Here is a 15142-nt window from a genome sequence, read left to right as displayed (position 1 = left end):
ACTGGCCCCCTGCCCCGACCCCACCACCATGGATGCTCAGAAAGGACACTAGAAGTGAGTCACAGGATCTTTCCAACACTGAGGGATTCCAATCCTTGATCTACCTGTCCATTACAGTGACTATTTTGTAAAAGGAAGCTCCTAACTTGGTACTGCCTATGTACAACAGTTTGTCTCAGGACAGTTCCTGTTTACATCTATTTTCTCAGCATAGTGCTAACAGCACCCACTTTTACTCTCAAAGTTTAGAAAATAAGTTGACTCTTTACCTACACCCTAGATCGGACAACCTGGTTGAAATGCACTTCATGGGTTGCCTTGCAGGAGAAATTTGATGATTGAGTTATCACAACATCCTTCCAGAACAAATATCCCAAACAGGAAGACTTTTCTGTATCTGGTAAAATTAACCTTTTTTCCCCTTATTTATCTATGGCGACCCATAATAGCTTTCATCTTCTATTTTATCAGTCAACCAACTGTGGAAATTTATAGCAATTAAGGACATATGCATCTGAGTTTGTGTGAGGCTGAACTGGGTAGATTTTAAGGTTTATAAATTTTAGATACATCTTCATGAAAATGAATGTAGCATGGCTATGCCTGCTTTAAGTAGACAAAGAGCATAGCAGAAGGATGTGAATAGATGGCAAAACTGATGGAATAATAGAGAACTTTGCTTTAAAAACTCTTATTTATTGGTCATTCCTATTGATTCTTCCAGCAGGAGACAATCATAGGTCTGTTTAGGTCACTGTTGCTGAAATCACTGATCACCAACTATCTTTCCATTCTTGTATTACTTCTCACAAGATTCAGAACCCAAACGAGAGAAACCAAAAATTTTCCCTTGATTTGTGTCCCTACCCCGTGCCTATAAAAAGACATGGGGTCTTATCTTACCGTCTCATTAAGCCCTTGCCCAATGGATGAGAGGTGATTGAAAACTTAAAAACAAGTAGAATTAACTCCTGGGTGTCAAGTCTTTCTCAAAGTCACTAAAAATAATATAATCCATCTTTAGAAGTGGAAAACTGCTGGATATATAATATCCTTTTTTTCTTCCATTTTTTCAAGAATATTTTGATTCCTAAAGTATCTTAAAGCTTGCTGTGGTGGTACATGCGCATAAAAGCAGTAATTAGTAAGAACCAGAAATATTTGTCACATTGCGGAAGAGTGTAATCTAAACAGAATAACGATGATAACAAAATAATGTACATGTACGATAGGTACTACATTGGATGGCCAGGGCTGCTGTAGCAAAGTAGCACAGACGGTGGTTTAAACAACAGAAAAGTATTACCTTGTAATTCTAGAGGCTAGAATTCCAAAATCAAGGTGTGAGCAGGGATGGTACCTTCTGAGGGCTGGATCTGTTTCAGGCCTCTTTACTTGACTTGTAGATGGCATCCTCTCTCTGACTCTCTCATCTTCCCTGTACGCATTTCTGTTTCTGACTAAATTTCCCCTTTTTGAAGGACACCAGTCATACTGGAATTCAGACCTACCCAGATGACCTCATTTCAACTTATGCCTATAAAGACAGCTAGCTCTAAATAAGGTCACATTCTGAGGTACTGGGGTTAGGATTCCAACATGTCTTCTTTGAGAGACACAATACAACCCATAACAAGTTCTTAGATTATGGCCAAATGAAAGTGATCCATAAAAATGAAATGATTACCACCAGTATATTTGAGATTAAGAGATGAATTGCCAATCTATCTTTCTTATATTACATGACTAATATGGAGAAAGAAATTGTTTAAATATAACCAAGGCATCGTCCGTTATTCTCAATGGAGATGCTTGAAATAAATTGTATTCTCATAGTCTTCTTGTACCTTCACTAACACTTTTCTTAAACAGATATTGTATGAAAATAAGAATAACGAAATTACTGACATTGTAAATTTAATGAAAATCTAATAAGAAAATGTAGGAATAATAAATTGGGAAAGGAATAATACAAAAGCAAAAAAAAAAAAAGGTACTGTAATAAAGCTAGTGTAGTCTTTCTGTTCTCTGGTTTTTAGGACCTAGAAACTAGCTATGTGCCAGGAAGAAATCTATGAACAAAAACAGTATAGACTTTTCTGAGCTAAAATGAGAAGTTAGATGAGGAAATTTGCGTTGAGCACTACTTGTCATTTAAGCACCATTGAGCAATAAGCAGCATGGATTTACACGGAACAAATCATGCCAAACAAATCTGATTGCTTTTTTTTTTATTGAATTACAAGATTAGTGGATGAATGCAATGTGAGAGATGTAATACGTTTGGATTTTAGCAAAAACATTTGATACAGCATCTCATGCACTCTAAAACGAATTCAAATAGTCAGGAATGTTAACAGCAAGGTAAGGAATGGAAATTAAATGAAGGATTGCGAAGAAAAAGAAGTAATAATCAACTGTGATATGGCAGCTTGGGAACACATCATTATAAGGTACTATAGTGATCACAGGGTTTATTCAGTACCTATTAACATTCACACTGCTTTCTTGGGCTTGATAAAAAGAAACGGAATAAAGGACTTAGAATGTACCCCATGACTACAGACAATATATACAATCAATCCAGATTTAGATAAAGAAGAAAATAGATTTTTTCCTCAAAGATTTTTGCTGCTGTTGAAAGTTACTTACATTACTAACTCATTTATTCACTTCATGCCCTAAAATTCGGTCGTGGATGCCTTTATTTGGCTTTTCTTGTGTCTTAGGGCAAGGCAATTTTTTCAGTCATCCAATCTTCCTGGTCTAATACTAAGGATCCATGGAAAAGATGACAGAGGCACTCTTGGTTTCTTGACTTTTTAGTGATGAGGATACTTGGATTCCACCAGAGTCTGTGGATACATTATGTAAGATACTGCCCTCAAGGTGAAAGTTAAATATGATAATTAAATAAAGAGAAGGCAGTAGAAGTATTCTAACCAAATTCACAGTTGATACAAGGTGCTACTAGAAGCAGTGAGGCCAGTAAAATTACACCAATGCCCCGGCACAAGTAAGAACTACATATATTAAATGCAATGCACAAGAGTAACTTGAAAAGGAGAGAAACACGCAGCAGCAATGCTAAAGATACAATGAGCTGACAGGAAACAGCAACCTGCATATGAGTTTACAGTGTCAGGTATCACCCAAGAGATATAACACAATGTTTGATCTATTAGAAGAAGACGAACAAGATTCATCAGTTTCTGAATATAATATTAAATTTTCTTCTGGAAGGCAGAATTTATTCTCTTTAGAATCATTTCTTTCTAGAATAACAAAAAGGTACAGAGGAAAATCAGAGCATAGCAACAGGAATGATGATGAAGCGGCAGGATCAGCCTATGATGAAAAATCAAAATATGTATGGTATTGTTAAACAAAGGACAAAGGAGCTATAAAGTCAGTCTGCAGATATATAACATCTGTTAAGGATAGTAGCAAAAGATAATATTTTCTAAAGGGCAGGAAAACATACAACTGGTAAAACTGGGAATAAATAAATTTATACCTACATTAGTAACAATTAAAAATCTTGGTGGGGGGGAGCAGGTTATGTCAGGAAAAAAGTCTTCATACATCAGCCTTTGATTAACGAATTGGCTTAAGAATGTACCATAAAATTAGAAATGCAATGACTTTCTGAACAAGGGTTTGGAAGAATACATGTGAATATTCTTGACAAACTAGTAGATTCAGTAATCTATTTAAATGAAGGTTAAATTCTAGTACACGCTTTTGATAAATCCACTATGAAAATAACTAATGAATCTGCACATTTGTCACTGGTTTGCGTGGTCCAGTGTCTCTCCACCAAAGCAATGGGTATTTAGGCTTGACAATTCTTAAGCAGGGCTCTCTTTTGGATTGCAGGATATATAGCATCTGTAGCCCCTAGGTACTACATGACAGTAGGTCCCCCGTAACTATAACAACCAAGCCCCTACACACATACACACACACCAAAGAGTTCTAAATGTCCCCGTGTTCACTCTCTCCCCACAAAAAAGCTCAAAACACTGTTGAATACACCATAGCAAACCCAGTAGCTGAGGTTTCCATGTTCAGGCTAATTGTCATATCTGCTTGGGAAGCTCTAAGATGCTTATGATTATTCAAGAGTTAGAGTTCAATGTCACAAGAGCATTTCCTCAGGCAGGATATACCAAACCGTGCTAAGTGGTTTGCAAAAGCATGGTGTATTTTGTTCTTTCTTTACATATCCACTTGACTCAACTGCAGTCCTGTTTTAGTTTTCCTTCTGATGGTACAGTATCAACCCAGAACATTGATAATATTTGCTGCATAGGGGAAAAAATAAGCGACTTGGTAATCGTCTGCTGGCTGTTGGAGCTTCTGCTCTGAACTTAACGCTCAGCACTTTCATTCATAGTGATTGGCCATAGAATGTCACATGGCTATGTTTGAGTTGAAGTGAGCGGGGGTATACAATCTTTTTGCAGGAATGGGCGTTTAATATGTGAAAACAATCTGCCATTATCCTTTAATAACGCCCTTTGAGTTTAAAGGAAAATAAAATTGGAATTCATCATAAAGTTTCCCATAGTGGAGATGACACCTTTAAAGGAGATGATGATGACTACACCGATATTCATAGTGAGAAATTTAAGAACACATTGATAAACTGCTTTGCATCTAGCCACACAGAGTTTGCTGAAGACAAGGGTGTCAACATTGCAAAACTGGAACTTGCCTTACTTCTCTATTACTTTTACTGAGGGAATTGTTTTATTGTGTTTATAAAACATGCAATTCTTAATTACTTTAATATAATTTATCGAGCATGCTCTGGACATAACAAAGATAAAGAAGACAGCACCTTCTCTTGAATTCAGTTAAGTAGACAAGAAAGACACAGAGGCCATCGACTATAATTCAGTGTAGGAAATTTTGTATTATAAATATCTAATAAGTATTTGAGTACAGTTATGAGAGCAGTTAATCTTGCTCGAATGTGAATATGTAGACATTTTTATAGATGAGTTGATATATGACCTGAAGATACAAATTTGATGGACAATTTCAGTTGGATAATGGGGCTGGGCAGGCAGAAAGAAGAAAGAGAGAGAAACAGAGAAAATCTAGGATTTTCAGATTCTTCTGGAAAACTTTCTTAAACTATGTACCCTAATCCCCAACTCCAAAGACAACAGAAATCTGGAGGTACACTCGTTCTGATCAAACTTACAAGATGATTTTAATTCATCTTTAACCTGTATGAACGCCACCACCACTCCACATTTTGAACTGGAGTTCTGGGCTGGGCTCTTTAACATTCAAATTACTTGGGCTTTTATTTTAAAATAGAAATTCCTGAGTTTCAGATGAAGCCCTTGGGTGAAGTTCAGGAATCTATCTCACATAATTCTACTGTAGGTGATTCATTGACCTCACTGATTGTGAGTGGGTGATTAAGGGAAGTATGCCGGGGGAGGAGACTAGTGAAAGCTGAGACTAAAGTTTAAAAGTCTTTTGATGGCAAGGTAAAGAGCAGGGATTATAGCGTATTTCTCAAGGACTATCCGCTTAATTAGACTCCTTTGAGTTAGGATATATTAATAATAGCCCTCAGGTAGTTTTTAAGAACAACATAGTTTAAGAATCACTTATTTGGGCCAATATTTCCCAAAACTGCTTGATCAAAAAATCACTTGTGGCAAATGTGAAAATAGAAATCTAGGACAAAATAAGTAATCTGGCACCTAAAAAGTGAACCACAGAAGCAATTCAATAGAAATATGTAAGTGATAGACTCATGTCTGTTGGCATTCCATAATAAACAAGAGTGAATAGGGTCTGGACAAAGTGTGGAACAGTCAAAGCAAAAGTGTAGCTGGCCAAGGCTCATCAGTGGGTGAATAGAAACCAGTGGAACAGGAAGGATCACAACAGGGCCTAAAGACTGACTACAGCCAGTGTCAACACAGGCAGGCAGGTTACACCAAGGAAAAATGGAAGGAACCTTCTTGCCATGCACCAGATACTTCAGAACATAAGAGGCAATTTCTCCTCTGCGTGGAGAAAGCATGCTATGATAAAAATGCATCTAGCACTTACAGAAATTTCAATTCTAGGATGACTTGTTTGGGATCTAGGGACAAAGCCTTTTTGTAACACTTGGCTCCTTTCTCCACCTTTAGGAGGCTTCCAGGTTTTGCTTTGCCTTGCCTTTTGAGTCACTGCCTTCAGGTCCCTGTGTGAGTCATTTTTTCTCTGGTGCCCATCCTTAGCTTTCTCCTAGTCTCATTTCATGCATTCCACCACTTATTCTGACATGTTGTAAAAACCTAAATCCTACCACCTACCTCCAAATTCTAATTCAAACTTCTAGTAAGTTTGAAATCTCAAACTAGATATTCCACAATATCCCCAAGTCTCTCACATTTAGTGTGTCCAAAACAGAATTCAGCAATCATCTTTGAACACACTCTTTGTTCTACTGTGTTGGTCCTTTATCTCACCCTATGTTTCCTTCTCTTCTTATAGGCAACCTGCCCTTCTCAGATACAGAAATCTGGGGAGCATTTTAGAGCATCTCTTTTCATATCATTTTGTTGCTTTCTCTGACAACATCTTCCCAACTATTCTCCTTGCCTGAAGTTTTGTTCTTCTCTCATCTGTTCTTCAGAAATGCATTCAGAGACTTTTTCTAAAATCAGCATGTAATCCTGTAGCTCCACTGTTTTAACCTTTCAATGGCTATAATTCTCAAAAGTTAAATCAAATTCCTTAGGATATTATTTGAAGGCTTCATTATTGGACCTATACTATCTTTCTAGAGGCATCCACTTTATTTTACACACACACACACACACACACACACACACACACACACACACACACACTCCTTCACTCCAGTATTACAGAACAAGTTGTGGCTTCCTGAATGCATCCTAGTTTCCTTAATGTTTCTATGCTTTTGTTCATGGTCTTCCTTCTGTCTGCAATTCTTCATACTTTATCCTCTAAATCCGATTCATCTTTTAAGACATTTTCACTACATCTTAGATTTCCTCTCAGACCTTATCTCCAGGATAGATCAACTGATCTTTAGAAACTATGCATTAGCTAGTTTTATCAAAATCTAAAACACATTGTTATACTAAATAAAGCTAAGTATTGTATCAATGATATAATCTAGCACTCTCAATGCACAGAAAAAATATTCTTGAATTAACAGATGAAAGATTGAGTGAATTAAGGAATAGATTATTTATTTAATGTCACAGCCAATGGGCTTGGCTTGGAAACACTTTGTAGTCTGTGCATCAGTCTGTTTTCACACTGTTGATAAAGACATATCTGAGACTGGGAAGAAAAAGAGGTTTAATGGACTTATACTTCCACATGGCTGGGGAGGCCTCACAATCATGGCAGAAGGCATGGAGGAGCAATTCACCTCTTAAATGGATGGCAACAGGCAAAGAGAGAGCTTGTGAAGGGCAACTTCCATTTTTAAAACCATCAGATCTCACGAGAGCCATTCATTATCACGAGAACAGCATAGGAAAGACCTACCCCCATAGTTCAATCATCTCCCACTGGGCCCATCCCACAACACTTGAGAATTATGGGAGCTGTTAGATGAGATTTGGGTGGGGACACAGAGCCAAACCATATCAGTCTGACAAATGACATCCAGGATGATCCCATGCACATCCAGTATATGTTGTGTACTAGCACAACATCTGAGATCCATGTTGTAAACCCTAAATTATTTGCTACAGCAAACCCAAATTGAAGGGAGAGAGCACACTAGATTCAGGGAAGAGACTTATGAGTGAATATGCCACCAGGGGCTAACCTATGAGGGTTATTCAATCATCCAAATCACATTGTGTCTGCTTATGGGATTTTGGAATCTCTAAGTTCAATTATTTTTATATTTGGTCCAATTTCCAAAGGAAATCATCACAAATCAATTTTTGTGGAAAGATTTTTAATTCATAGCTTAGTGTGCCTTACACTCCTTAGGACTGGATAACTGTGCCAAGTTGCTGAGGGCAGAGTGATTTACTTATTCAGTCAACAAAGATTTATTCACATGTCAGGCATATTCCAGCATTTGGGATACATCAGTTAAGACAAGAGACAAAAATGCATGTTCATGAGTCTTACATTCTAATGGTAAGACATGGAAAATATGCAATGAAATGAATAGATTAATTAAACAGTATATTAGACAGTTTTAGGTCATATGAGAAAAGACAGAACAGAGAAGGGTGTGTGTGTGAGAGGCAGATACAATTGTAATTAGTGTGGACCGAGTAAGCCTCATGGAGAAGGTGACATCTCAGAAAATATTTGAAGCAAGAAAATGACTTAATCAGGTAAATATCAGGGAAGGAAAGCAGCCAGTTGAAAGAGGCTAAGATGGTGAATATCTGCCCTATAAGAAGAGCAAGGAGGCCCGTATGCCTGAAGTAGAATGAGGATTGGGGAAAGTAGCAGAAAATGAGCAGCTGGAAAGATGTAATTGCCAACAACTGAAATGTTGAGAAGGGATCAGGCACTCAGTTTCAGACATGTTAAGTTTGAGATATCTACCAGACATCCACTGGAGGTAAAATTCATTCTTGGCTAGAATATTCGATATTTATAGGTAGATACAACCACCATTTTGTGTGATGGGAAGTGTTTGATTATTATTTCCTATGAAACAGTTAAAGTGGGAATATCAACACTAAGGAAGAGGAGTTAGCATCATGGAATATAAACTTGAGTTCTTAACATGTAAAATGGTATTAAGCTTGAGTTCTTAACACTTTATATTGTTACATTGGACTGGACTAACAAAAACAATACAATATTTTAACTAGTTTTTAAAAAGGCAGTTTGTTGGTATAGAGAATTAAAAGAGTTAAAAGGAAATGCATGATTCAGGCATGATTTGATCAAGATGACTAGTTCTGCAGTTCTTCCAGTCCTGTCCTACTTTTTGTGTCAGCTTCATCTTGGGTTGTGTATTAGTCAGGGTTCTCTAGAGGGACAGGACTAACAGGATAGATGTTATATGAAAGGGAGTTTATTAAGGAGTATTGAATCCCATGATTACAAGGTGAAGTCCCACGGTAGGCCGTCTGCAAGCTGAGGAGCAAGGAAGCCAGTCTGGGTCCCAAAACTCTCAAAAGAAGGAAAGCCAACAGTTCAGCCTTCAGTCTGTGGCTGAAGGTCCCAGATCCCCTGGCAAACCACTGGTGTAAGTCCAAGAGTCCAAAAGCTGAGCAACTTGGAATCCGACGTTTGAGGGCAGGAAGCATCCGGCATGGGAAAAAGATGAAGGCCGGAAGACTCAGCAAGTCTGGATCTTCTAACTTCTCCTGCCTGTTTTATTCTAGCCATGTTGGCAGCTGATTAGACGGTGACCACCCAGGATGAGGGTGGCTCTGCGTTTCCAAGTCCACTGACTCAAATGTTGATCTCCTTTGGCAACACCCTCACAGACACACCCAGGAACAATACTTTGTAATCCAATCAAGTTGCCAACATTAACCCTCATGGTAGCAAAATGTCTGTTAGTGTTCAAAATTTCACTGCCCTTCCCTGGACTGTCAAGATGAAGGAACTCTTCTCTTCCTTCAAATCTCCAAACGCAAATCTTTGGCTTTACCTTGTGATATAGTTTGAATTTGTGTCCCCGTCCAAACCTCATGTGGAATTGTAATCCTCAGTGTTGGAGGAGGGGCCTGGTGAGAGATGACTGGATCATGAGGGCAGATTTCCCCTTTGCTGTTCTCGTGACCATGAGTGAATTCCCACTAGATCTGGTTGTTTAAAAGTGTGTAGCATCTCCCCCTTCTCTCTCTTCCTCCTTCTCCTGAAACATAAGACGTGCCTGCTTCCCCTTTGCCTTCCACCATGATTGAAAGTTTCCTGAGGCCTCCACAGACATGCTACCTGTACAGCCTGCAAAACTGTGAGCCAGTTAAACCTCTTTTCTTTACAAATTACCCAGTCTCAGGTATTTCGTTATAGTAGCATGAGAATAGACTAGTACACCTTGATTGGACCAACTTGGGTTACATGCTCTGCCATAGGTGAATCACTGAGGCAATGATAATGGAATTTATCTGATTTATTTATTCCACTTATAGCCAATTTTTGGAACTGGGGATGGTTAATTCTAACCAAATTGATTGTCAATAAAGCCTTGGGAAAAAATGGGGGTAAGCCTTATGCATGTTGTGTAGGTACCCACAATATATACTATGTTATATGAAATTTGAGATTGTGGATACATAACTGTTTACTTGAGATGGGCCTGTGCTGTTAGATAGAACCTATGTTTATTTCTACTGCAGATGGTGCATTGTACCTTTAAGTTAGGACATGAATATAGGATAATACCTGTTTTAAGTTAAAACCATGATTATTGGGTGGTTTTGCCCATCTTCATCCAGCTATCTCTTCCAAGGAAGATCAAGTATGCCTTTCTACATTGTTGATGATATGGTTTGGCTGTGTACCCACCCAAATCTTATCTTGAATTCCCACATGTTGTGGGTGGGACCTGGTGGGAGGTAATTAAATCATTGGGGTTAGGTTTCTCCCATGCTGTTCTCATGACAGTGAATAAGTCTCATGAGATCTGATGGATTTATAAGGGAGAGTTTACCTGCACGAGCTCTCTCTCTTTGCCTGCTGCCATCCATATAAGATGTTACTTGTTCCTCCTTGCCTTCTACCAGGATTTTGAGGCCCCTCCAGCCACGTGAAACTGTAAGTCGATTAAACCTCTCTTTCTTTTGTAAATCGCCCAGTCTCAGGTATGTCTTTACTCAGCAGTGTCAAAACAGACTAATACAGTAGGGCATACTCATAATTGTGTTCCTTGGCCAGAATAAATTCTAGAATAGTATTGCCACTTTCTTTCAAATGTGTCTTCTGTTTTTACGTCATTAAACACTTTGTCTCCCTGTGCAGTACAGCATAATGGTAAAGAGCACAAACTTGAAGTCAGGTAGACCTGGAATCATAGCCTGCTTCTAACACTCTGTATACATTTACCTAAATTACTCAATTTTTTTGAGGCTCGGTTTCTCCATCTGTAAAATATATTTAACGATGCCTGATGCATAGAGGAATTTGAGGATTAATAAGAAAATATACACAAAGGGATTGGCATAGCACCTCCCAGGTAGCCGGAAGTGAACACATGACAGCTGCTGGTGTTATTATTACTACTGCTTTAATCAAATTCAGAGAGTTGTTATTACGTTGCTCTCTCTATCTACTGGAGACATGCTTTTCTCAGAATAAAAAAAAAAAAGACAGTTTTATGTACTCTGAATTTGGCGGACGTGTTCATAGCTGTTGATTTAGTTGTGCAAATTACTGAAGTTTTCCCAGCACTGCTATATCTTGCTTTTTTGCCAGGATTGTGGTTTGTATTATGAAAGACTCAACCATATCTTTTTTTTCTTTTTGGAGAGTCTCTGGTATACGGTAGCAGTGACAGCAGCAAATCTGTTTCACTTTTTGTCCTCACTCAATGCTTTCCTTGGTTTAGTTAACCTCTTTCTTCTTAACTCTTCTTAAGAAAATACCTTATATGTCTTTTTAATTTTGCTTTCTATATATCTTGACACTCTTTTTCAAGTATAGAAAACTAAATATTGTTCCTTGAGGAAATTTTTGCACATTTATCTTTTCGTTGCTTCATATTCTCTTTTTTTCTGTTCTGTCCATGACACAAAGGAATAGCAAAACCATCACTCGTGTGCCAAGACATGTAGTTTCCCACTCAGTACTTTAGTTGTAGCAGAAAGCTATTTCTGGTATCTCTAATTGAATTCCGAGCTCCCTCCTGAAGCAGTAGAAGTGTCCCACAATCATAGGCTTGCTGAGTTCGTGTCATATCTTCTTTACTCAGTCCAGGGGGATAACACACCTCCTGGTTAGCGTGTCAAGTTCCTTCCACGTTCTGCACTGACACACAAAGAAATCGGTGAATGAAATCTCTACTGGCTCATATCAGTGAAGTCTATAAAATTTAAGGAGAACAAAATAAAGAAAGAAGAATATAAATTTTAAGTGAATGCTAAAATGAGGTCAGCTGCTGAACTCAGAGAGCTGCTTATTGGACCTGGTAAAGAAAGAGCATGTTTTGTTGCTTCAGGGGAAGGATTAGTAAAAGTCACATATAACAAGTTTACCAAAAATAAGCTTATTCATTAGTGGGTTAATACAATATACAATAATAGGTCAACTCCAGATACTAATTTCATCTTTCTATCTTTTCTCCCATTAAAAGTTTTGTTCTTTGCACCTAGACCCCAAAATACCATTTGACCCAGCAATCCCATTACTGGGTATATACCCAAAGGAATATAAATCATTCTACTATAAAGACAACATGCATATATGTTCATTGCGGCACTATTCGCAATAGCGAAAACATGGAATCAACCCAAATGCCCATCAATGATAGACTGGATAAAGAAAATGTGGTATACATAAATAATGGAATACTATATAGTCATAAAAAGAAATGAAATCATGTCCTGTGCAAGGACATGGATGGAGCTGGAAGCCATTATCCTCAACAAACTAATGCAGGAAAAGAAAACCAAATACCTCATGCTCTCACTTATAAGTGGGAGCTGAACAATGAGAACACATGGACACAGAAAGGGGAACAACACGCACTTGGGCATGTTGTGGGTGGGGGGCAGAGGCAGAGAAAGCATCAGGATGAACAGCTAATGCATGCAGGACTTAATTCCTAGGTGATGGGTTGTTAGATGCAGCAAACCACCATGGCACATGTGTACCTGTGTAACAAACCTGAATGTCCTGAACATGTGTCCTGGAACTTAAAATAAAATTTAAAAGAAAGCAATATTTCAAAAGAAAGCAAAAAGACAATAAAAAAGTTTTGCTCTACGCAATGTCTCTTCTGGATTCTTCTTCTCCTCATGTTTGTTTTGTTTTTTCTTTCTTTTTTTTTTTTAACTATAAATGTGCTTTAAAATGTCTTCTGTTTCAGGTGACTGGTGCAACAGACACATGTACTGGTTTCGAGTTGAAACAATTTTAGGATAAATAGTTGTGATTTTTAAATTCAAAATGGAATTCAGACTCTATTGGCCACTAGTAAAACATGAGTAGAAAGTAATCAACTAATTGTTTAGCTTTAACTTGGTTTATAAGTTTAGCCGATGAATTTATTACCCACGAGTAGTGTTTTACTAGTGGCCAATAGAATCTGAGCTCAGTTTGGAACTGAAAATCACAAATGCTATTTATATTATTGAGTCACAGAAGAAAAGTATTTTCTTCTTCTTCTTTTATAAAACTGGTATTTAAAAAATTTATTATTTAGTACCAGTTTGGAAGAAAGTATGGCTCAGATAGCATTCAAATGTCTCTCTGTGTTATTTTGATCTTCTGTTTGTCATATATCAAGGACTATTAGACAGCTTGATAACCTTATGGGAATATAATTAAATTGTCAAATATTTATTCAGAATACACTCTGTGTCAGATCCTGGCCAGAATTTAGAGTCTCTGTATTTGATTGGCACATTCTCTTCCACAACTCTATATCCTTGATTCCCATGGGGAAAAGGAAACACTGCAATGTAGGACTAGGATAGGAGTCTAACAGAGTAGATCAGCATAAGCTGAAATGCATATGCATCAAGTTCAGAATAAATCCTGGGAAACTTAGTCCTGATCTTCACACTACCTCTCAGTAGGGTGGTAACATAAAGAAGTCTCCAAATCAGGTGTTCTTCCAGATCAGTAATTACCTGGTTCTTAACTGGCTTCAGGGTAGTGCATCTATTCATTTCTTTCTTTTTTTTTTTCATTTCAAGTTTTAATCAAAGCTTGTATATAAGATTACTTTGTTCCTGCATCTTCTTAATTGTTTCTTCCTTGTATTTGCCCGTTTCCTTTCCTACTTGGTGAGATTTGGCTTTCCATTCAAGAATCTTTTTGCGGGACACAGGGAGGAGAACATCACACACCGGGGCCTGTTGGTGGGTGGGTGGGTGGGGGGGCTAGAGGAGGGATAGCATTAGGAGAAATACCTAATGTAGATGATGGGTTGATGGGTGCAGCAAACCACCATGGCACGTGTATACCTATGTAACAAAACTGCACGTTCTGCACATGTATCCCAGAACTTAAAGTATAATAATTTTCTTTTTTAAAAGAATCTTTTTGTGGTCTTTGTCCAGTTTTAGCCTAGTGATAACCACCTTGCTGGGGTGAATACCTCCATGGACAGCTGAGCCATTAGCCTTTTCCCGCTGCACCCATTCAATGTAGGTGACATATTTCTTTCTGTAAACCAGGACTGCTTTGCCAATTTGCTGACCTTTGTAGTGTCCTCGTACAAGCCGAACTTCATCATTCTTTCAGATGCCATGGATCGCACGTTGTACTTCTGTCTCAGCTCTTCGGAAAGTGGGGAAGACATGATCTTCCTGTGAATGTGGGAAGGTGCTTTGAAATGCCTTTTGCGGTTCTTGCTTTGGTCGGAAGTCACAAAGGGATTGAACTTCATTTTGGCTGCTCCCGCTTCGATGATGGCTGCAAAAGGCACATCTATTCATTTCTAACAGTTACGTATCTTCACCTCTGTGTCATCTAGTGTAACAGATGCTCAAAATACAGAGCAGAATAAGATGAGGTCCTTGCTCTCAGAGTTTATAATGTAACAGGGGAAGCGCGTCAATCAACTTACCATATAAAAAACTGTACAAGACTATAAATGGAGTGAATAATTCTTCTTTGACAGTTAGTGAGGAAGATAATACATGAGCTAGTGACTGAGTTATGAATAGAAACTCACTGGTGGTTAAACAGAGCATGATCAAAAACATGGACATGTGAAGCAAATAAAAATGAACTCATTTGCTAAATTCTAAAATTCAGGAAAGTAAATGAGGTTGACTAGGCAAAGTTGGTTAACTTAGATGTGAAATTTTAAAAGGAGGAAAATACGACCAATACATTCTAAGGAATATCATGAAAATTCAGGTATTGGTCATGTCCATAGGAATAGTGTCAGGAAAGTGCACAATTTTAGTGACTAATAGAATTTGCCAGATAGACTACTAATGTTAATGTTATTCAGAATCATGGAAGTCTGTAATACGATTTA

The 15142-nt window shown here is 37.9% G+C and overlaps 1 pseudogene; it reads right to left on the bottom strand.

Moving 5' to 3' along the window:
• Nucleotides 1–13853: 13853 nt before the first annotated feature.
• On the bottom strand, nt 13854–14542 carry LOC101130515 (large ribosomal subunit protein uL24-like; annotated as a pseudogene).
• Nucleotides 14543–15142: the final 600 nt, after the last annotated feature.

Source organism: Gorilla gorilla, chromosome 6 (assembly GCF_029281585.2).
Source record: "Gorilla gorilla gorilla isolate KB3781 chromosome 6, NHGRI_mGorGor1-v2.1_pri, whole genome shotgun sequence".
Lineage (NCBI taxonomy): Eukaryota > Metazoa > Chordata > Mammalia > Primates > Hominidae > Gorilla > Gorilla gorilla.
The sequence above is the reverse complement of the archived record's forward strand: the minus strand, read 5'-3'. Positions and strand labels throughout refer to the sequence as shown.